Raw genomic sequence first — 24120 nt, forward strand, 5'->3', positions numbered from 1 at the left:
CTCAATCACCCCTCTCTGGGGCTGGGGTCTATCCACCCCAAATGCTGCATCCTCACTGGCGCTGGGGTCCTCACACTCCACTGCGAGTCCCCTATGAGGCCTCCTCCAACCCCTAAAAGCCTCCCCCAAACCACCAGTTATAAACAGCAAAACAAACACAAGCCCCTGGGCTGTAACACAAATTAAAGCCACCCGGCTAAAACATCAGTCCGGCCTACTGGGGAACATTCCTTCCCTCATCGGTGTCAAAATGCCGCTCCTGTAGCCAGGTCTCTCCCTTCTTCCCTGAGAGAGTTCCTTCCCCTTGAGCCACTGGTAGGGAACTGTCTCTAGCCCCAGACCCTAGGGTTTATAAGGGAGCTAGACCCTGCCCCTTCTGGTCAGCTGACCTTCTTTGGTTGCCCTGGCAACCCACAGCTGAGCTCCTTAGTCACTGCTAGGGCTCCCTCCCTAGCAGTTTCCCCTCCTCAGGAGCAGGGCACCTCAGTGCTTTGTGACAGGGACATTTTTTCATTCCTCACATGCCTGTTGCCCCGCCTCAAAGGGGTTTGAGGCGGGGCAAGAGGCACATGCGTGCTCATCTGGACGTGCCCACACAGTACCAACTGTTGTCAGGTGCAGGCTAAACTTTTCCAGTGCTACAGTACAAATGGTATATTTCAAGTAAGGCCATAATTTCTCTGCAAAAATGTTCAACCTACAGACAAAACTCACTATGAGATAATGTGATACAGTGAGTTATTCCTAATAAAAACTGTGGGCTTGCATCTGTGAGGTACTGAGCATTTTCAGCTTGAGTACAGTAGTTGCTTGCCACTTTACCAGATCAGATCTGAAAAATACACACACAATGATAGTCTGAGTAAATGAGGTAGAGTCATAGGCAAAGCATGAGAAAGAATACATCTAATTACTTTTTGAATGATCTGAACAGCCAGGCATTCTACCTGTGAAAACTAGTACAAATACTTGATCTTGCAAAAAAGCAGAACATTTATGCTGTCTGGCTAATTCAATAAGTAGTTTATTCTCTTTTTTGTGTCGGTTCTTCCTCAGCCTCACCTAAGCATAAAAATGAACAACTGCCAGTTTGATGCAGATAAAGAACAAATAATATTTTGTACTTTGCATTATCAGAGCCAGATTAGAAACAAGTTTTATTTTGTTGGACATTTTTTTTCCCCAGTGAAAGGACACAAAAGCTAATCCATTGATCAGCCTTCTGTGAATGTAAAGTGGGCTTTGATTTTATCTAAAAGTCAGCTCTGCATTCACAACTGTAGCATTAATAGCACACACACCAACAAAGGGCCAATCAGTTCTATTTTTCTTGTTAACAAGCATTTTCTAAAGAGAAGGCACTCCTTCATAGTACCAGATGTGGTGTATAGCCAAGGATTGTAATGATAAAGAATGTGTCTCAGAAGACTTGGAGGATCAATTTGGAGGGGGGAAAAAAGAGTGGTATGATAGCAATTGGAAGCTTCAAGGTGGGCAGTAGGGCTGGGCGAAGCTTCAGTTCCTGATTAGATTTGGTGGCGATTGGGCCTGAATCAGGAGGCCCTTTAATCTCTCTGAATTGAATTGGAACCCTCTGAATCAATTCAGAGAGATTTGGAAAGATTCGGTGATCTGGATATAGATACAGCTCTAAATTAGGGCAGTGTGAAATTTCACCAGATGCTGTTTTGACTCATTTTGAGTTAGAAACAGTGAAATTGAAATGAAACAAAGGGCTTCGAAACAGCCTTGAAACGAAACGAGGGCAGTTGAAACGTTTTGAAAGTTTTGAAACATTTCAAGTTTTGAAGTTGAAGCTGGGCTTGCCTAAAGAGAAACAGAAAATAGGGAGAGAGAGGGGAAAGAGGGGGGAAGGACACAGTGAGGGTGTGCCTTAACACACACGCTGGAGAAGAAGCTCCTGCAGGAGAGGAAAGAAAGGCTCTGTCACAGTTTGGTTGCCTGACATGCTGCTGGTGCTACTGTGCTGCTCTTTACTTAAGTTATTATTTTACCTGTTGTTATTTAAAGTAGTGGATCAGGCAGAGGCTGTAAGGGAGGAGGCCTCATTGGGGAACACTACCATGTTGTGGAGAGGCCCCAGTGCTAGTGAGGGTGCACTTTAACACACACACACACAGTCACGTGTCACAAGTTTTGCTCATCAGCAGCTTGAGGTGCAGTTTCCCAGAAACCCCTACATCCATCTCCCTGATACCTGGCAGGCTTCATGGCCTCAGCAGGAGCTACCATGCCTGCAGTTTTCACCCTGTTGTGCCTTAACACACACACGTGATGTGAGTTTTTCTTGTTAGCAATTTGAGGTGCAATTTGTCAGAAACCCTGCATCTACCTCCTTGAAGCTTGGCAGACTTCATGCCCTCATAAGGGGCTACCATCCCTGCTATTTTCATCCAAATCTACCAAAACATGACAAAGTTATAGGCAGTTTTGTACTTCCCCATTATAGCATATGGGCGAAATGTTGAAACAGCTTTGAAACAGCAAAACAGTTTCAATGAAACAAAATGGAATCGTGTTTTCAAAACGAAAAACACTTTGCCATTGAAATGGAAATCAAAACAAAATGGTGCTGTTTCATACAGCCCTACCTCAAATATTTTTTCTACATACCTCAAGATACCAGGCAGCTTGTGAATGCTGTGCTGGTGGGGGGGATGGAGTGCCCCACAGAAGCCCCCATGTGCTCAGCTGGAAGTGGACCAAAAACACTTCCAGTCCACTTCCGGGTCTGCTGGGGGGTGCAGGGGGGGCCCCCCTGCACCCTCCAGCTTTGTGACTGGTGCCTCCTGGGTCTGGGGGGGCACCCAGGGTCCCCCCATGGCAGATCGCTGAGACCAGAAGTACTTCCAGTCCACTTCCGGGTTCACGGCTGAGCATGCGGAGGGCCCCTGCCTTGCACTCCTGTGGGATGCTCCATCTGCCCCAGCATTGCAGCATTCATGAGCCACACCTGGTACCTTAAGGTGTGTAGAAAAAACATTTAAAGCTGTGTCTATTGCCGAATCGCTGATTTTCCAAATCTGCATTGAATCTTCAGATTTGGATTTGGCTAAATCAAATTGGGGACAGTGATCCAAATCAACAAATCAAATCACTGTCACCAATTCAGGCTGAATCTGAATCCGAATCAAATATGGCCCATTATGCAAACCCCTAGTGGACAGTTATAATTAGGGTTACCATATGTCCTTTTCAAGCTGAGACAGTCCCGGATTTCAGAGGCTGGTCCTGGCCAGCTATTGGGAATGTTAATGGATATCTTGGAACTGCAGGGGCCTGGGATGCAGTCTGGCCAGGAGTTTGAGTGGTGTGGAGCACTGCCCCTGACAACTTGTGAAGTGGGGCACTGTTCTAGATTTCCAGGATTTCCATACGGTCAGTCTAGTTATAACTGGCCTGATTTTCAGTGGATCTGTGCCCAGGCAGTTCCCATCAGATCAGTTACATAGTAACTTTATATATAAGAAGAGAAATTGGGGGGGAGGGGAAGCCCATGTCCTTCTTGCATTGTTGAATCATATTCTATTAGAAACTTACCTGGTTGCAGAATACAATATTGTGTGTTCATGAAAGGAAAAAAAAAATCTGTTTTTTAGGGTTCTTTAATTTTTTCTTTCTATTTTCAGCTGCAGCCAAAATATGAGGTTCAGTGGCCTTTTGTAACCTTTGAACAAAATATTCTATCAAATTATTCCTAGGAAGCACCAAGTCTACAACTGCTATTATTATATTACAAATGAATTCAGCTCTAATGTAGTAAGAAGACTAGTGTGGTCTCCTTTCTAGAAGCCTCTTGACAGTCATATAACTGGTGTGGGCAAGAGGGCAACCACCCCAGATGCCAAGTTAGGAGGGAAACCCATGTGCCTCCTGCCCCCACCACCACCTCCAGTGCTCAGAACCTGAGTGCTCCACCCATTCTCAGAAATTGCACCCTGCTACACACTGCTCTCAGAATCCACCCTCCCACTCTCCCCTCTCATAGTCCATGTGCTTCCTGCTCCTGCTCTCAGAAATGCCCCATCCTACCCATCCACTCTCAGAACCACATGCTCCCTCCCTAGCTTTTCCGCCAGATAATTCCAAACCCAGATGATCAACCAAGCAGCTGGCAACCCCTGATTGGCCAGTACAATCCCTCTCTCCATCCCTGTCCCACTGCCTGCTGACAGCTGTTAGTGGTGGCTGGGGAGGGAAACAGAGTCCCTGCTACATGGGACCTCCCAACTATGCTGGCTCAGGTCTTGGGGGGATCTAGGCCAGGTTTACACAGCATGTAAACCTCTGTTCCCCACCCTTCAGCCCAGCCCAGCCTCCTGACAGCTGCAGCTTGGAAATGTGTGCAGGTTTTTGCTGCACCAGGAACTGAGGGGTGGGGGGTGAGAGAATGCAGCCCTCTTGCCATGTGGACCCATGTCCTCACCAAGACCCAAACCAGCAAACTGGAAGGAGCTCACATGGCAGGGGGGATCTATTCCTCCCCCCTTCCCCCCCCCCCACCTGCCTTAGCTTCCTGACAGCAGCAAATTGGAACTGCCAAGCTTTTTGCTGTACCAGGAACTGAGCTGAGGGAATGAATGAACTCCCCCTCCCCCCATAAAATGAAGGCTCCCCCCAGCTTGCTGAATTGCGTCTTGTGGGGGGGCGGGGGGGGGAATACTGGGTCCACATGGCAGGCAGGCTCCATTCCCTGCCCCTGCCCCCAGTTCCTGGCACAGAAAAAAGCCAGGCAGTTCCAAGATGGAGCTGTCAGGAGGGGTGGTGTTGTGGGGAATGGACCCCACTGCAGCATGGATCTAGTTCAATCCAGCCACCCCCAAGATCCAAGCCAGCAAACTGGAGGGTCTGTGAGGCACAGGGGATCCATTTCTCCCCATCTGTGTCTCCCCCACCAACCAATGCAGGGAGGAGATGGTGGGGCTGAGCTGGTGCTTGCCCTGAGTACTGGCCAAAGCCAGCATGCTGCCCTGGGAGGGGCCCCTGGGATCCAGGGGACTGTGACCTAACTTAAGTTGTGAGGGGTTCTGGTGCAGAGTTTCAATAGAGTGCTCTAACTTAAAGTGCTTTAGTCTGTACCACATCCATCCAGGTCTACCTTAGATCAGGCCCTGCCATTTTTAAAACACTCTATGTGTGATGAACTTCTGTTCTGTTATAGCTGTAGAGGTTTTTTTGAATGCTTATTGCATGATAATTGTAATATCTATATCTAGCCATAGGTAAAAATCAGGATCACCTACATTTGTAAAAGATATGCTCTCAGTCAACTACAGCTCTTGAACATGAAGCAGGAAATATGTCAAGGTTGTCTCATGCTCTGAGTTATGCAAGTGGTCAGACTACATGATTACAATGATATCCTCTGTCCAAGGCTGAGTCAGGAAACCTGTTCTCAAAAGCTGTAATAATTCTATACTGGCAGAGAGGTAACTACAGTTTAGAAATCATTATTGCAGTATAGTGTTGCCTTAATCTAGGTAACACTCTTTCTTTATTGCAAAGAATACAACAACCTAGGCTAAGAACAGAAACTAAGAACTAAGACTAAGCACAGACATGATAGTAATGCTGTACTTAGCAAAACCAGCATCTAAGCTTACAGTCTTAAAATATTTATATATATGAAGAGCTATGCAGCTGAGTCTGTTCATTGAAGTCAATGAAATCAGTAACAGGAGTAAACTTACTCAGGTACATATGTATTTGCAAGTGTAGAACCTAAATTTACTTTTAACGTTAACTGCAAAACAATCAATGCATTCTTGGCTTGTATACAAGCCTAAATTGCATAAAATGAACTTTTCTGGCCAGGAGAACTTATATCAAGCTCCAGCTCTCCTGTGCAATATGAATTTTCATTTCTACTTGGGATAAAGTTTACAAACTTTTCATTCTCTTTTGCCTGAGGAAGGGCACATGAGCCAAAAAGCTTGCAAATAAAGAACATTTTTTGCAACTGTCTAGGTGGTCTGCTAAAAGATATCACCTCTACCACATGGACTGCCTCTTCACTTGTTCAAATTCTGGATCTAAAAGGGGATTAGGTAGAAGCTAGGCACCTTCCTGACCAGGCAATTCTGGTCACACTTAAAAGGCACAGGTGTACATACCTGGACACCTTGCAAGTCTAAAGGGAAGTGCCTAGGGAGTTTAAGCACCTTCAGAGTTACACAGTATAATCAGATGCGGGGGGGAAGAGGGACAGAGGCAGGAGCCGGAAATATAGAGAAAGAGGATCTGTGCCAGTGAACCAGGATCTGATTCCTTTAAGAAAATGCAGCTGCTGGCATGAGGGCTATCAGTTAATGAAAAGATGAGACTAGCCTGTGAAAGGAAGGGGGAAGCAAGTGATTGACTAGATAAGAATACCCTCAGACACTTAAAAGCCTTCATGGAAGCTGTGCAAAAGGAAGTGGGAGGAGGTGAGAGATTTGCCTGGCTGGAAAGCAGGGACTCTTGGGGCTGTGAAGGTACATGGGAGCTCTCATCTTGCAGACTGCCAGGAACTTCAGTGGCTTGGAAACTGAGAGCCTCAGAGGAGACACCAGCAGTATTGATGCAACTCAGCCTGTGACCCTTTGATGCTGTGAGTGAGAGGACAGTCTTTGAAGGGGTAGTATTGCTTCCCCCACCCCTATTTTTCTAAGCATTGACTTTGATGGATTGAATCATGGGAAAGGGATAAGTTTATGTAAGATGATAGCCTGCATTTATGTTGGACTTTGTCAGGACTGGTAACATAGCTATAGGGGAGTGTGGAGGCCACAATGAAATGACAGTGAGGCAAAACAAGACATAATACCCTGCCAGGGCAGGGCAAAGGACAGAGAAAGGCTGGAGACTGGGGCTGGAACTCCTAAGCTAGGTCTGGGCAGAGTGAGCCTTTGATGGAAAGAGCCCACCTCGAAAAAGGAGGTGGAGGCCAGGGAATGGCTAAAACCTCAGTAAGTGTTTAAAGGATGTGAAAGATCAGACAGTTTAGCCATGAGTCTTGCTGCTGTAGGGTCAAGGCCTGTTTAGAGAACCAGTAACCCAAGGGCCCTCTGACGGGGGGTGAGACTCAGTAAGGGGTCCCAGAGCCTAGAAAAAGACTGGGACCCAGACCAGAAGGTCCAAGAGCCCTAGGTAAGGGCTGAGCTGGGCCAGAGAGTCCATAAGCTCAGAGCAGGATAAGTGGGACTAGAGGGTCTGAGAGCTGAGATGAGGGGTTGTTTGCAGGACCAAAGGGTCTGAGAGCCTGGAGGAGGGGCTTCATATGGGACCAGGGGTCCAAGAGCCCAGAGGATGGATTGTGTGTGGGGTCTGACAGTGCAGAGAGAGACTGCATAAGGACCAGGAGGTCTGAGGGCCAAAGGGAGCTGAGTGTACAAATAGTAAAAATCAGAGAGAGAACATTTGTGAGGCTCAGGGTATGGTGTAGGGGAGGAAACAGAACTATGCATTGAGCCCTTAAGATTACGGGTGCCTTAGTGGGGGACGGGTGGGAAGGAGGCACAGATGCACGTGTAACCCTCAGATTTACAGGATCCCTGTAGGGACACAGGCCAGCCAAGAGGGTCTACTGAGCTTAAGGGTAGAATCAAAGTGTTTGGGGGTCCCAGAGAGACCCAATGGTACTGCAAGTGGGCTAAAGCTCACTGTAAGGCCTTTTGATATCCTCCTTTATTCAACCTCTACTAAGACCAAGGCTTAGCAGATGAGCTATTAAGGGAGGGCTGTAATAGAGATTAAGCTGGGCAGGACTCACATGGCCACCAGGAGGCTTCACAATCACATTTGGGGCACGAACGAACCTGTGACAGTGGCCATTTCTTGTCCTGTTGCTGGCCTTCAAATTTGTAAGAACTGTACATTATGAGCAAGTTGTGACAGACTGGATTGGAGGTAGAGGAAAGATTGGGGAAGCCTTTAGACAGACCAGTCCTATTTCTAGTGGATCTCACATGCTGATTGGACAGAATGAGCCTGTTAGGGACAACTACAGTGTATCAAACATAACTAAATGTTGTGGCATTCTGGTTGTTGTCAAATGGCCTTGTGTCTGGACTCTGTTTTTCTATCAGCAATGTATGTATTTCCATTCTGTGAATGAAACTTGTACTCTGGAATTATACTCCCATTTTAAGAGAGGAAACTCATGGAAATTTTCTTTTTATTCTCTTAACGACATATGGCTCTGACTCCTACTCTCCATAAGATAAGAAATGTTGTGACTTAGGTGATGTTCTTTCCCTAGCGCAGTTTGATCCTTATTTAATGTATAATGAAATGCTTGGGCCTGCCTTAGCAAATCTGAAATGCCTAGCAATCCTGGTAGAGGACACAGAAATGTTTCCAATGCAGTACCAATGTGAATAAAGTTCACTGCTTTGTTGGTAGAGATGGCATGCTATTACACTTCGTTAAACAGCATGAGTAGATGTAGAATATTGCAAATAATATTTGTATAAAAATGTTTTGAGAGAGAATTCATAGTTTTGCTATTTAACTAGAGAAACTGTGCTCACCATAGCTATTGCATTGAGAAGGCTACATAATTTCAAATTATTAGGACCAGCAATGTGTTATAGTCAATGGATAATTATGCTTAATTTCCATAGCAGGATATGTAGGTGATACCAATTTTCCTCAGAAGCCCAGGTAGAAAAGTTGACTCTATTTACTTATAATGAGGCCAAATCACCTATAAAACAAATTGTATGCTGTATTTATTAAAACAACTGAAATACTTATTAGGGAACAAAATCTAGTTTACACTGCCCATTTTCTCCCAGTACAGTTCTTTGTTTTTCATTTTAGTTTAATTACTTGTGCAATATCCATAGCTGTAAAATCACCACAGTTCTAGAGTGATAGATGTGAGCTTATAACAATTCTACAACAGACTTTACTTTCAGATGGCAGTAAGAATTGGGTATATTACTACATTTTTGTTTTGTCTGCAATTTATAACAAATTTTTAATTTACATAGGCTTTTTCATTCACCAGGGAGAAATTTTTCATATCCCTTAGGTTTTACAGGTACCTTAATCAAGGGGACCTAGATTCTTATCACATTTGCTCAAAGACATTACTGATCCCTGATTTCTACCAAGCTGTTCATTCACCTAATTTTGACTGTAGAACACTTCTGTTTTTATTCACTAGCCAGATATGCACAGAACCATATGGTAGAGGCTTATTTTCTGTTCCCCAACAGGTTGCTACTTTGTTCTATATTTATATATGACTATCACTGCGAGAACAATTGCATGCTACTTAATATCCTTCACATATAAAAGAATGAACATAAATATGCATGTGGTATACAACATTTAAAATTGTTTCTGAGTTGGTCCTGCTTGTGCTGAAAAGATATCCTATGGAAACCTGGGTCCCTCTACTTTTGATACATTCAAAGGTAATTGAGATGCAAACTTTTATTTCTGAAAAAGACAGAAATTATAAAAGAGTATTTCTAGTCAAGTAAAAAGACAACATTACAATAGTGAATAGCAGTGACATTTTAAGTCAGGTAACTATTAACATATATTAGCCTATGCAGAAAAACGAAGCTTAAACCTTCCACAGCAGCACTGCTTATTAAAAAAGCATATATAGCAGGCAACTTTGAGTATTCATATCCCAACATACATGATTTATATAATCATAAAAAGCAGGGCTGAAAGGGACATAATGAGATCAACTGTTCTAACTCTCTGCTCAAGGAAAGATCCCTGTGTAAACCATCCCACTTAAGCATTTGTCAAATGCATAACTTTAATGCACAAATAATTGAAGCAAAACAAGTTTAAAATGTTTAGTTGCTAAGAGAAGCATTTTCAAAATACAAAGGCAATTTACCATGTTTTACAATAATGTTGTGTTATGTTTGATTGAACTAAGTTGGTTATTTTTTACCACTCAAACATCTTTGAAGGATGTTTCTAGTTCTAGCACCAATTACCATATTTTCGTGCATTTATTCCGTGGGGAATTCGCGACTTTACAAAAAAAATGGACATGGGTGGGCTATACAGGGGTGCGGGCTATCCACGGACATTTTTTCTGTGGGGGCTGGGGCCAGGATGGGTTGCGCTGCCGCCACCACGGGGGCCGGGGCAGTGGCTGGCTTCACCGTCTCCCCGCTGGGCCTGGACAGGCTGGGCTGCACCGCCGCCGCGGGGGCCGGGGCCAGGCTGTGCTGCCACTGCCGCCACAGGGGCCAGGGCCAGGGCAGGCTGTGCCACCTCCCCACTGGGCCCGGGCAGGCTGGTCTGTGCCGCCACTGCAGGGGGTGAGGCCGGGCTGTACCGCTGCTGCCACTGTGGGAGCCGGGGCCAGGGCGGGCTGTGCCACCTCCCTGCTGGGCCCAGGCAGGCTGGGTTGTGCTGCCGTGGGGGCTGGGGTGGGCTGTGTCGCCTCCCCACTGGGCCCGGGCAGGCCAGGCTGTGCCACCGCCACTGTGGGGGCTGGGGTGGGCCAGGCTGTGCTGCCTCCCCATGGAGATGGAGAGTGAGGCCCCATATACTTCTCTCCTGAGGGTGCCGCTGCCTGCTGGGGCATGTAGTGGACACCCAGTGGAGCCTCCAGGGCCCAGCAGGGAGGTGCCACTTGGCTTGGACTCCTCGCCCAAGGGTGCAGGGAATATAAGGGGGTGCAGGGAATACACGGGTGTGGGGTATGCATGGATTCTTTTTTGAAAGTGCAATTTTCTGCTGGTTATACATGGGTGCAGGTTATACCCGTGTGCAGGGTATATGCATGAAAATAAGGTACTTAAATTGTGCTGTGTTATGGGATGATGCATCTCACCACCTTTTAAAAATCCTATAACTGCCCATGTCTATGCAAAGTTGTCTACAAGTTTAAATCTTATTTATGCATCAAACTCAGTCATCCCAACAGTCCTTTGGTGGCTTTAAAACCAAATGTTAGAGGCTACCAGATCTCTGGCAGTGTTTACATGGGCAAATACTGCTGGGTGTGTTTTACTCCAGAGTAATTTACTCTGGAATATACCCATCCTGGAAAGGCATCTACACCTCCACCCATTTAGAAGAAGATTTGCTGCTCCCGGAAGCAGTCTGTTCCTGCCTCCTTGGACCCTGCACTGGCCCCAGGCAGTAGCCATGGGGAGCTTTAGGCAGGAGAAATATAGACACATAGACAGGAGACAGCTGTTTACAGGTGGGGGCTGGGAGTTTGCTCTCTGCCCCCAGGGGCTTCTTGCTGCTGGGACAGGCTTTGGTGGCAAAACCCAGAAGGGGATAATGTCCCTCTGCTCCAGCAGCAGGGAGCTCCTAGTCCTGGCTCCCCTATGGAAGGCAGGAGGCTTGGAAAGAGCTGCAGAGGAGAGGCAGATTCTATCCCTCTGCCCCAGTCTACCAGTGGAGTAGCTAGCACTGAGCCTCCAGTGGGACAGGGATTTCCTGCCCAGTCACGGGCTTGCTCCTAGCTGTCCCACTGGCAGATCAGGGCAGGGGTATGGAACCTGCCCCTCCCTCACAGTTCTTTTCAGGTCCTATGCCTCGATTGCCTGATTGGGGCATGGAGCTTGGGGAAAAATGCAGGGCTGAGACCTGTCCCTGACCAGGACAGTTCCTGGCCAGCCCTGTGCTGCATGAGGAAGTTGTTACATGCAGCCAAGTGCTGGGTGGGGACTGCCTGAAATGGCAATCACAGAGCAGGGACTGGGAGTTCCCTGCTGTTGAGGCAGGGGGAAACTCTTTTTGACTGGGCTCTGGTGGTCGAGCCCACCCCTGCCACAAGCAGATCCCAGGGGCAGGGAGCAATTTCCCACCTCCTGCTGTCTGAATGACTAAGCAAATTTGCTCCCAGTGAGTCATCTACATGTGCCTTAGTGCACAGTAACTACTTGGCAGTTAATTTGTTACTTGCATTTGCAGATAGCAAATTAACTGCTGAATAGAAAAAATTACTCTGCAGTAAGGGTGTGCATGTGTAGATGCAGATGCTTACTATGCACTAATTTGCTCTACTGTGCAGTAAATTGTTCATGTAGACATGCCCTCTGGGTCTCTTATTTAAACTGGTTAGCAATCCAAAGTCACAAATTGCCATTTGACATGCTGAAGAGGATATGAGCAGCAAGATCTTTATTTTTTTCTGTTTGTTAAATGTGTAGCAAAGTGAGCTTGAAGGTGTTTTAGTGACTGCCTGTGCTGCCAGTATAAAAAATATGTTATGTTTCACTAGGATCTCAGTCGCCTATGGGAGGTACATTACAGCAGCCACCTGTAGGTTTCCTAAATTCTTCTTTAGGGTAAACAGACCTTATTTTCCAGGTGCATTTGCTTCTCTCTTATTCTATTTAGTTCACCCTCAACAACCCTGTGGCTCTACACATGCAATAGATTTTGGAGCAGTTCACTTGTGAGTAAGCTTCTCATGAGTTAACACTCCCAGGCAGCCATTTACATGAGTAGGGAAGTGGAAACAGATTTTCTGCTAATGGCAGGAAAATATTGTCATTTCCTGGGGCCCTGCAATGGGCACATGCTGCCACTGGGGGAGCTCCAGGCTCCTTCTGGGTGCTAAGTCCAGGGTCTGGCAGGGAGCACTGGGCCAGGAGACAACTGTTTTCTGGTCAGGGCTGGGACAATTCTCCCTGCCCCCAGGTGTCTGCCTGCTGCTGGGGTGGGGGCAATGTCCCCTTGCCCCAGCAGCAGGGTGCTCCTAGCTCTAGCTCCCTAATTGGGACAAGGGACTTGTTACATCTCAGCTGTGTGTTCTTGGGAACCCTGGCACAGGATGCAGGCCGTACATTCCCCGGTAACACTATGGGAAGCCTATTTAAACTTGATTGATTAAAACTTGGTTGCCGGGTTAGGGAATGCTGAGGCAAGAGACCGAGTCAGAGGGGGTATGGGCAACATTTGAACAATGGTTAAGGGTTCATCACAGTGTCCAGCCCATTGGAGCCCTTACCACAGATGTTGCCATACTTTTCCCAAGATGACTGGTGGAAGTCCTCTCCACAAAAGGTTTTGAGCACCCCAATAATTGTCTTAAGTCTGTTAAAAGACTATAGTAGGAAGTGGAAAAGTCACGCTAAGCTGAGGCTTGTTCACAACAAGTGAAAATCCAAAATCCTGATGCTGCAAGCTATCTATTGTTTCTGAAGAAACCATGAGATATCCCATCAAGTATATCTGCTATCCATAGGAATTTCAAGCTGGCTCCCAAGTGTCTGGGTATTCCCTAACCTTGTGTGTTTCCTGATTATCAGTCAATTTCTTGAGATGTTCCAAACCAGATAACCCCTTGTCAGGAGAAAAGACAACGATTTACACTATTGAGGATGCTTCAAAGCAGCTGAACTGAGGGTATAAAAATCTGTAAAAAGCAGTAGTGTGTGTGTGTGTGTGTGCTTCAAGAAGAAAAATCGTGTGCTGACACCATCCCCTGTTCTTCTTGAGATGCTGGAAGAACAGCTCATCTCCCTTCAAGGACTGTGCTAGGAATTTTACCTGTCAGCTTTGAGACTCGAGTACCTTGGACTGGTGAGATCCCAGCGCGCTCTTTCTCTCTCTCCTCTCTAGGCATAAATTTCTGAACCTGAACTATATTAGTTAAGCTTGAACTAAGTTTCCCCAAATACTTAGGGAAACCAGGGTAGTATTGTAATTGCTTGTGTTTGTTTTTTCTTTTGCACGTCTATTACTACTATTACCGTTATATATTTCATATACTTAGCAATAAATAACTTTTATAGTCAAACTGGTGTATAACTGAGTATATTTTTCCTTCTCTGCTTCTCCTTCCTCACGTGCTCTGCAGCAACGCTGCTTTTACCTAAGCTAAAGATCCCTGTGAAGCTCAAAAAATACTGTGGGGTCTGCTCATCAAGAGGCCAAAGATTGGGACGTGCTGAGTTTGAAACACATAAGGGGATCAGCTTGTACAGGCTGATTGACCCAGTTTGACTCAGACGTGCCCTTATGAACTGAATGCTGGCCCATGAGGGTGTCAGCTGGACACCCAGCCGGATTCAGAGGGATTCTGTTTACCTGTGTGCTTGTGTCTGACTGCAGTTTATTGTTGCTCTGATGAACTGATTTTTGGCATATGAGGGTGTCAGCCTGTCCATGCTGATCAACCCAGCTGGGTCAGGCGTGTCATGTTAATTTGTGTGTGTTTTGTGAGTATGACTGATTTGGTGACTGGAGGAACCCAGACCCATTGAGACTGAGTCCTGCTCATTAGGGGTGAGTGCTTGCAGAAGGGAGATATACAGCTCCATATAGAAACACAAGCAGCACATTGACAGAATTATCAAGACCCTAGAAATGTATCCCTAATAAATGAGCATATCCCAAGGTAAGGGGCAAATCTGGTAACAGACTTGGAAAGAACTGCAGAGGATAGGCAGGTCCCAGACCCCTGCCCTGACCTGTCAGTGGGGCAATTGGCAGAAAGCCCCTACCTGGGTGGGCTTCTTGCCCAGCTGGGGGCTCTCTACTAGATGGCCCACTGGTGGATTGGGGCAGGGGGCTGGGACCTGCCTCACCCCTGCAGCTCTTTCAAAGCCCTGGACCTGTATTGCCTATTAGGGGCATGGGGCTGGGATCTGCCCCTGACTGAGACAGTTCCCATCTCCTGCCCCATGATTGCAGGGTGTAGGCTGGAGAGCTTGTTCCCTGCTCAACCCTGTGATCATGAAGCTGGGTGGGGAACAGGCTGGAGAGTTTGTTTCCCCAGCCCCCACCAGCAGGGTGCTCCCAGCAACATCCCTGTGACCATAGAGCTAGTGCTGGGAGATAAGGATCTCCCAGCCCCTAATCCCTGTTCATGATCCTGGAGCTGAGGGCTTAATTCCTGTCTGGGCTCTGTTGGTGGAGCTCAATGCAGCAGAAGAGAGCTCCTGTTGCAGGAAACAGTCTCCTCCCAGTTGACTAGGAGCAGATTTGCTTCCAGTCAGTAGTTTACATGAGTGCTATTGCACAGTTAGAAATTGCAAGTAAACTTGCTTCTTGCATTTGCAGGTAGTAAATTTACTTGTGATTACTGAAGTTTACTGCACAGTAAGCTTGTGCACATGTAGATACACATGCTTTCTGTCCAGTAAACTACATTACTTCACAGTGAAGCATCTCATGTAGATGCACTCTCTTACCTTTATAAAGTCATTGGCCATAAGATATGTCCTTAACACTGGTCCTTATTGGTTAATGATCTCAGGTTATATAAAATGAGAGGAAAAGTGATAGCTACAGTGATGACATGATACCTCTCTCTGATCACTCAAGGAAAATCTCACACTAGAAGAAAAACATCTAAAGCAGAAAGAAATTCTTAATTGTATCAGTCTATTCACTGTATTGGGTGTGGGAGAAAGCCCACACATTGCAATTAGAACTCAAAAATTAAACCTTCATTGATGAAGTTGAGAATTAAACACTGACTCATTTGGAGCAAATGTGGATACCAGCTATTTTATGTTCTAGTGTTTTATGGTGTATTCTAAATCTTATTTAAAGGTTTGCAAGAATGTGCATGGACAGAAGTGACTGACTGTGCAGTCATTTAGTAGATGACTGCACAATAACCAGTGTTACTGCGCAGTCCAGCCTCCACACATTTATTTTTAAATGCCACTGCGCAGTAGTCTGACCCTCACAGTTCATGCCTGATGATGCTATGGCACCATAGCAATGCACTATGGCACAGTAGCTCATTGATACTGTGCCATAGCATCTCATGTAGATGCTCCTTAGAGAAGTCAAATATGATCTCAGAGCTAGTGGCAGCTTAGGAGCATGACCTGGTTATAGTCACATTAAGTGTAGCTGAGTTTAAAAAGTACAAAAAATAATTGATCTGGAAAATATACTACTGAGTACTCCACAGATTATATTTACATTATATGTGTGAGTTGTGCAGTGAGGCTGAAGCTATGTAAATAATATCTGTTCATACCTCAATCTCTTGAGAGTGCAATATGAATTGAAGGATTGCCTAGGGGAGTGACTAAAATCCCAACACTTTTTTTAGACTGAAAAGTAAATTAGAATACTCCTCAGGACTCTTTGGGAAGTGGGGCTTGGGTGGTGATGTGGTGCAGCAGGGGAGAGGGCCTATATGTCTCACTGTGGTACATGACATGTGGGGCGTGTGGCTCCCAGCCACTCAAGTTGGACAGCTCTGGTCCAGGACATGTGAGAGTCAAGGACTGTTGTGGGTGATTATCCTTTACTGGATCATTTGCATAGATGAAATAGACAAGATTTGAATGCGGTACTTTATTCTGCAGGTCAGAGAAGATGGCTTGTCTAAGTTGATAACAACCATGCAGTGGTTCCAATAAAAGATACTGCCCACAAAAATCATTTTCTCTCTGTATTATGTTTATAATAACAGTTTGGCCTCTTATTAACACAATGCTTTTGAACTCTCTTGCCAGAATGAATTCAGAGCCCTATGCAGACAGACCTCTTCACTCTTATAGTGTCCCACTGCAATTGAGAGGGTGCCACAAGTGAAGAAATGTCTGTACCAGGGGTTTGATTAAATTATAGTATATTTTAGGTTTTTATTTTACACTATAAAATGCTAGTATTTCTATATCTATTTATTTTTCTACCTCAGGATAATGAATGGTTTTGATGAACACAATTTGGTACACTCACTCAGCCCCTCTGAGGGATATAAGAATCATTATAACCATTTTGTTCTTCTCATGTCTCTACAGCACCTTTTGAATATTTTGTTACACATGATTGTGCTCATTAATTGTATTTGGGTAAATGTGACATCTTTTATCAGACCAACTAAATAGTTGGAAAAATTGTTCTTCACAAGCTCATGGGTTTAAAACACTTCCTCAGGCTGAGGAAGCATCTGCAGTTAGTGCGTGTACTCTTCTTGGTTGGAAGGAATAGTAAAGAAGTCAGAGGCTGGTATGCAGGCAAGAAAGCCAGTCAGTGAAAATGTGAATTGAGGCAGCAGGGGGTAAGTGACAGGATGGGAGGGATGGGGAGGGGGGATGTAGCAGGTAAAAGGGGAAAGGTACCTGGGGAGTCAGATGTCAGGCAGGTTATCCATTTGAGGATCAGGACTGAGAGACTGGAGAGAGAGTAGTTTTCTTGTGAGAAATATGCCCCCACAGGCTTTTGGGAATTCTTGTCTGTAATAGATTTCCGGTGTGCATTCATTCTGGTGTGCAGTTGCTGTTGGGTGTCTCCTACGTATTTTCCATCACAAAATTTGGTGCACTGGATGAGATATATAACATTTCTGGAGGTGCAGGTGTAAGATCCAGGAATGCTGATGGTTCTGTTGTGGGGTGTAGTAACTGTGGGGATACTGGAGATATGTTGGCAGGTTTTACATTTCTTGTCATGGCATGGTTTGGATCCATTCCGTGTGTTTTGGGCTGTAGGCAGTTGGCTTGTGCCCTGTGAGGGTGAGGTAGGCATGATCTTCACCCTGACAGCTCCAGATGTCCAAGGTGAAGTGCAAGGCCACCTGTGGACCTGCCTTGCACAGCTCCTTCCTCAAGTACTCCCTGCATGCCTTATACAGGGAGGGCACCACTGTCCTGCTGAAGGTGGTGCATGCAGGCATGCAGTATGATCCTTTCAGAGAGAGAGAGCTGGCTTTAGAGGAACTTTGAGGGCCGTGGAGCACAAACTAAGATTCCCTCTCCTTCCCCAGAATTTCCCTGGCTATCGCACTCAGTTCCCCTACTTCCAAATCCAGCTCCTCCTCTGGCACTGGGAGGCTCATGTTGGGAGATGAAATTGGGGTGGAGGAGACTGTCACGCTGGTGCTGGTGGCTATTTCTGGTGTTAGTGGAGGTGGTGGAGGTGTAGACACTGCTCCCACCTCATTGCTGCCACTAGCAGCAGAAGCCTCATGCCTGGTAGAAAAGAGGGTGCATCTAAGTTTGTGGAGGGAGGGCAGAACTTACAGCTTTCCCTCTGCCCCTTCTCACTCCCCTGCCAGAAGACCTGGCACCTGCCTTTCCAGAATATTTCATGTTTGGTGTGCTGGAAAGTGTGTATAATTTATGTGTTGTGCTTTCCTGCACAGTTATGGATGGCACACTGCCAGGAAAAGCACATACAGATTTTTGGGGGGGGGGATGGAATAAGAACAAATAAGAGGATTTAGGGGAAGAATTAGTTGAAAGGGATAACAATTGGGATGGTAAGCAAGGGTAAGTGGAAAAGGATTGGCTACAACTTGGTAGCGAGAGACTACCATTGCCTACTGCTACCAAGCAAGCTTAGACCTTTCAGATCCTGTGCGCTCTGCTGCTCATGCTTCAAGAGAGGCACAGCTGACAGAAGAGAGAGAGCTTGACATGGAGCCTCATATGTTGTTTCTCCATCCCTCCCCCAGAGCACTGTGACTGGGAGGGAGCTCAGGGAAACATCGTAGTCACTGGCCAGCTACAGATGTCAGTATCAGAGCAGTCCTTTCCCGCCTCTTCCCCCTCCCTCTTTTTTTAGTTTGTTTCCTTGCAAGCCCGCCTCTGAAACTCCAAAATATTCCAAAACATTTCTGAAACTTTTGGATACTTTCATTAATTTCAGAGATGTTTTGGAGCCTTCCATTTCAATTCATATTCAGTGATTCTGCCGCTGAAATGGGCTGAAGCACCTCTGAAACAAAACAGCTGCCGAAGTTTCTCACAGTCCTACTAACTATATAAATTAAAGATATATTATTATATTCAGTTAGTCACACTTTGAATGTAGGTTTGAAAGCATTGCTTAAAGTATTCTTGCGAAAGATTGTCATAACTGTTTTTGGCCAATGAGCTAAGCTGGCAAATGTTCAAATGCTATATTAGCCACAGGTATAATTGTTCTTGTTCTAATGCATTTAAATTGGGCATTTCTTTTTAAGGTTTCCATATGTTCCTTCTATTGAAAATTCTTGTATTTCTGAAAATTAAGAAATCACCATCTTGATAATTATATTTAATATAAAATGAATCTGGCTACAACAATTTTTTGTTAATTTTACTTATTCCACTGCAATTAGGGTTACCATAGAACAAGGTTTTCCCAGACATGTCCTCTTTTTGGGTCCTCCCATGTCCGTCCAGGTGGTTTTTTTAAAATATCAGCAAATGTCTGAGATTTTGCTGTGTCTATGATTTCCTGGCACTTTCTGGCTTGCCCTAGCAAGGAGCTGCTTGGGACTGAGGGAAGTGGGAGAGGGACATCACATGCATTTGCTTGCAAGCCTCAGTAGCTGCAGGCAGGTAAGACAAGTGTGTATGTGTGTGCATGCATGAGGTGGGTAGGTGCCTGTCAGAACTAGGGATGTAGAAGGGTGGGGAGGTGGGGGAGGTGCCAGCCCCTCTAGTGCAGAAGAGTGTGGAAGGGTTCTTTGGGAACAGCAGGGATTTGGGGTTCTGTGGCTTTGGAGTGAGGGGCACTAGAGGGGTAGGGGACTGTGGGTATGAAGCATGGGGCACAGGCAGGGCCAGGGCACTGCAGATTGAGAGTGAGGGGTATCAGCAGGGATGGGGGGTTGTGGATTGGGAGTGAGGGGCACCAGCATGGTCTTGGGGTCAGGGTACTTTGCTTTAGGAGTGAGGGGCAGGACACGGGCATATCACTGCCCCCCCCCATTATATTACCCCCCCATGTGTTCTCTTTTTTTAAACTGGAAATATGGTAACCTACCTGAAATGCCATTTCTTATGCAATTTCATGTTAATACTTCCTACAAGAATACAAAAAGTTATAATGTTAGTTAATTATCTTTTGATCGATATTCAGACTTTTGATTCTGCCTTAGAAGGCAGTATAAATTTTTTTTTATATTCTCTATTACTAAGAGACTGGTACTGACTTTCAATTTAAATCTAAGAGGGTCATCACAAAGTGGATATTAAGAAATTATGTAGTGGATAATGAAGCCCAGTGCATTTTCTAATGCTTATGCTGTCAGCCAGATGTACTGAAACCAGTGCAGGAAGGCTTGGAAACCAATTAGCATCAGCCTGGCCTTCAGTAGCCCAAATGGAATTCAGCCAGGTTATATTCTCTATTTCTCTGTTCTTCCTAGAGAAGAAGTCAGTGATAACCCCAACCAAGTGAAGGGCATCTGCTTCATTTCATTGGGATGATATATGAGGATAAGGGTTCTTCTGCACAGACCTCTTTGCTGGACCCCTAACTTTCATCTTGAACCCCACAGTAGTTCTCTCTGGTAAATACTGCTGAGGAAGTCGACTGCCACACTTCCATACATCCTTGAAGCTCAGTTCGAAAACTCATCAACTTTTACCATATATGCTTCAAATACATCTTTCTTGCTTGTAGTTCTGTTCTCATAAGCTTTCAATAATTTATCAGACAGTTTGCTGAGCAAATTTACCTGATTGAAAACTTTGGCCCTTAAGGGGGAAAAACCCAAAAAACAAACAACAAACAAAAAAGCCCAAACCAAAATAATCCCCCTTGACCAAAACCACCAAAAAACCCAAAAAAGCCAAGAAGCTGCTTTAAGCTATTATTGAAATTTTTAAAAATATTTTAAATTCTCTCAGAATGACCATGCAAGTTACAGGACAGTGATTTTGCATTCAGGGCTTGGGGAGTGAGCAGATGACTTTTTCTCACCCTGAGTCCTATGAAGCTCCTAGAGGTAGCACTTCTGTCCCAAAAAGTCCACATTCTCCTCTCACTGCCCCCCATATTCCTCTTCAGTCCCCAATTACGTAGTTGTGATAGCTTGTAGTTAGACAAGCTTTTCCATGCAAGACTTCAAAAGCTTGACTTGACAAAAAATGTCTTGCCTAACACTATCCCGAGTATATAGTTGATCCAATGAAATATATCATCCTAAGAAATCCTTGCCTCATACTTTCCAGACAATCACAGTTTCATAGATTTCATAGACATTAGGGCTGGAAGGGACCTCAGAAGTTCATCAAGTACAGCCCCCTGCCCAAAGGGCAGGAAGTCAGCTGGGGTCATAGGATCCCAGCAATATAAGCATCCAGTTTGCTCTTGAAGGTGTTCAATGTAGGCGCTTGAACCACCTCCAGTGGCAGGCTGTTCCAGACCTTGGGGGCTTGGACAGTAAAGAAATTCTTCCTTATATCCAGCCTGAAACGGTCTTGTAGTAGTTTATGACCGTTCAACCTAGTCGTCATCCCTTGGGGCACTCTGGTGAACAAACGTACCCCCAGATACTGGTGGTCACCCCTGATAAACTTATAGGTGGCCATCAGATCACCCCTGAGCCTGTGCTTTTCCAGGCTAAAGAGCTCCAGGGCTCTCAGCCTGTCATCGTAGGGTCTGCTTCCCTGACCTCTGATCATGTGCGTGGCTCTTCTCTGGACTCTCTCAAGCTTCTCCACATCCTTTTTGAATTGTGGAGCCCAAAACTGGATGCAGTACTCCAGCTGCAGCCTCACTAAGGCCGAGTACAAGGGGAGAATGACGTCCTGGGATTTGCTTGAGAAGCATCTATGGATGCAAGCCAGCGTTTTGGTCGCTTTACTAGCCGCAGCATTGCACTGCAGGCTCATATTCCTCTTGTGGTCAATGATGACCCCCAAGTCTCTTTCTTCCTTAGTGCTAGCCAACGTAGCACTGCCAAGCCTATAAGGATGCTGCGGGTTTTTCTTCCTATGGTGTAGAAACTTGCATTTATCGGCGTTGAACACCATCAGATTCTCATCCGCCCACTTGCTGAGCCTGTCCAGGTCAGCCTGGATCACCCGCCTGTCTTCTGGTGTGGATGCTTTGCCCCAAAGTTTGGTGTCATCGGCAAACTTGACCAGTCCGCTTCTGACTCCAGTGTCCACATCATTAATGAAGATGTTGAACAGTATGGGTCCAAGGACAGAGCCTTGGGGGACCCCACTGGTCACAGGATACCATGATGAGTGACTTCCATCAATTACTACCCTCTGGGTCTGACCACGGAGCCAATTTTTCAGCCAGTGGATCGTGGAGGACCCAAGGTGACAATTGGCCAGTTTCTCCAAGAGGTGATCATGGGACACCAGATCGAAGGCTTTTTTGAAGTCAAGATATATGACATCAAACTCTTCTCCCTTGTCCAGGTGATAGGTCACCTGGTCGTAGAAGGAAATGAGATTGGTCAAGCAAGACCTACCTGCAACAAACCTGTGCTGGCTATCCCTTAAGATGTTGGCGTTGGCCAGTCCATTAAGGATGGCCTCTTTAATAAACTTTTCTAAGATCTTCCCCGGGATAGAAGTCAGGCTAATGGGCCTATAGTTAGCCGGATCCACTTTCCTCCCTTTCTTGAAGATAGGCACCACATTGGCCTTCTTCCAGTCTTCGGGCACTACACCAGAGTGCCAAGAGTTTTCAAAGATCTGTGGTAGAGGCTGGGCTATGATTCTCGCCAGCTCCTTGAGTACCCTGGGGTGAAGATTGTCAGGGTCGACTGACTTGAAGGTATCCAGCTTTTCAAGCTGTTCCTTCATGAAGTCAGCATTAATGGAGGGCAGGGGATCACCCTCACCCGGACTTCCCTGTCCCGTAGCGGGCATGGGCATCCCATGGGACTGATGAAAGAAAGTTTCATTGCTCTTACACTACTGTAACAGTTTCCTCACACATTTTTATACTCTCAGACACTGCATTCATTACATACAACCTGCTGCAATGAGATAATTTATCCCTCTTACTATATGTCTCGGTTTGGCATTTCCTACTCCTGGATTCAAGTGTCCTAGTATCTAGGTCTTAGCTAAAAGGCAATTTATCCTCTATCTGAAGAAGAAACAAAGTCCAATAATAAAAAGTTTAGCAACTTCAGTAGTCCTTCCTTCCACTTCCTGCATGGTGGAGGAGACAAGGTTCATATTACCTTCCTCGGTTATTTTGTAGGGGATTTATCTATCAATAACTTCATTAATGTAACATGGCGTTACACTCTACAATAAAGGTAAAAATGGGCTTTTCTAAAGGAATGCCCAAGACTCTGCAATATACCTCTCCTTAATTAGGCCATTCAGAGTATGTCTATAAAGCTTCTGCTGCACAGTGGTTTGCTGCACAGGTACCAAACTCAGAAATGAGAAGGTGAAGCCACCTTGACTGTGTCCACTGCTATTACCTGGTCAGGGGTGGGACTTAAGGGTAGATGCATAACTTTGCATCTAGGTTGGTGGGCATGGAGTGGGGACAAGTGGGATGGATATGCTATTCAGTGGTGCTCTCCAGAGTGTAGAAGCAATGTAGATAAATCCTTGATCTTTGATAAGCTTTGTGGAAGACTCAGATGTAGCCTTGCTTGGCTGGGCTACCTGCAAATGAATAAAAAATGACAACTGCTGGGGATGTGTTCTGACTAGCCTTTTTGTATTATTCTTGAAGCCATCCATTTAATGGAACTAATAAACTGCATGAATGAAGAAACTTTAAAGAAAGGAGTTACATAGAAGTTGCTGTTTTAATCTGTATTGTATTTTAGGAGAAGGGGGAAAGAGCTCAAAAAGTAAACTTAAAAATATTGAAGTATTATCTTTGTGTGAAACTACTTTGTTCCAGGCATTTGTATTCATGTAATGCCCACCCAACTTAAGTCATTAGCATTTGAATCTTAGGTGCAAACAGTTGAAGCAAATACAGGATCAATAGACTTCCATGTGCATTAAATGAGCAATATGAATACAAATATTTTCAAGACAGATACAGAAGCTTCAGAAGCAAAAAAAACCTACGGAATATTCAGGCTCATACACTTATTTATAGTTTAATGGATTTTCACTGATCTAAAAACATTTCTAATACAAATGGTAAAGATGTGCTTCATTTATTCAGTTAGAGATTTATCCCGTAGGCTCTGAGATCTGCAATCTACATTTTTGAAGAAAAGCACTTGTCTGAAAGCCACATCTGTTTTAGAAATTTCCCAGAAATTCTTAGAGGAAGCAAATCACTTGAACATAGACACTTGAAATTCTTTGCCAAAGGGCAAATAACTAAGAAGAAATCTTTTTCTGTTAATGCTACAGGGAGGTTCATACTTTATTTGTTAGCAAGGCATTGAGAATTTCTACTGACCACTCATCCTATGCTTTTAACTGTGGCATGTTATAGGATGTGTTCTTGATATTTCAGGTATTGTTCCTTGTAGTTGTG

At 45.2% G+C, this 24120-nt stretch overlaps 1 long non-coding RNA gene across 1 annotated transcript in view; it reads left to right on the forward strand.

The window, feature by feature from the left end:
* Positions 1 to 6438: 6438 nt before the first annotated feature.
* Positions 6439 to 24120, forward strand: part of LOC132250643 (uncharacterized) — a 41259-nt gene continuing 23577 nt past the window's right edge. Inside the window, exon 1 of the long non-coding RNA XR_009462240.1 lies at positions 6439 to 6610. This is a non-coding gene — a long non-coding RNA (uncharacterized LOC132250643). The remainder of the gene's footprint in view (positions 6611 to 24120) is intronic.

Source organism: Alligator mississippiensis, chromosome 5, assembly GCF_030867095.1.
Source record: "Alligator mississippiensis isolate rAllMis1 chromosome 5, rAllMis1, whole genome shotgun sequence".
In the NCBI taxonomy this organism is placed as follows: Eukaryota; Metazoa; Chordata; order Crocodylia; family Alligatoridae; genus Alligator; species Alligator mississippiensis.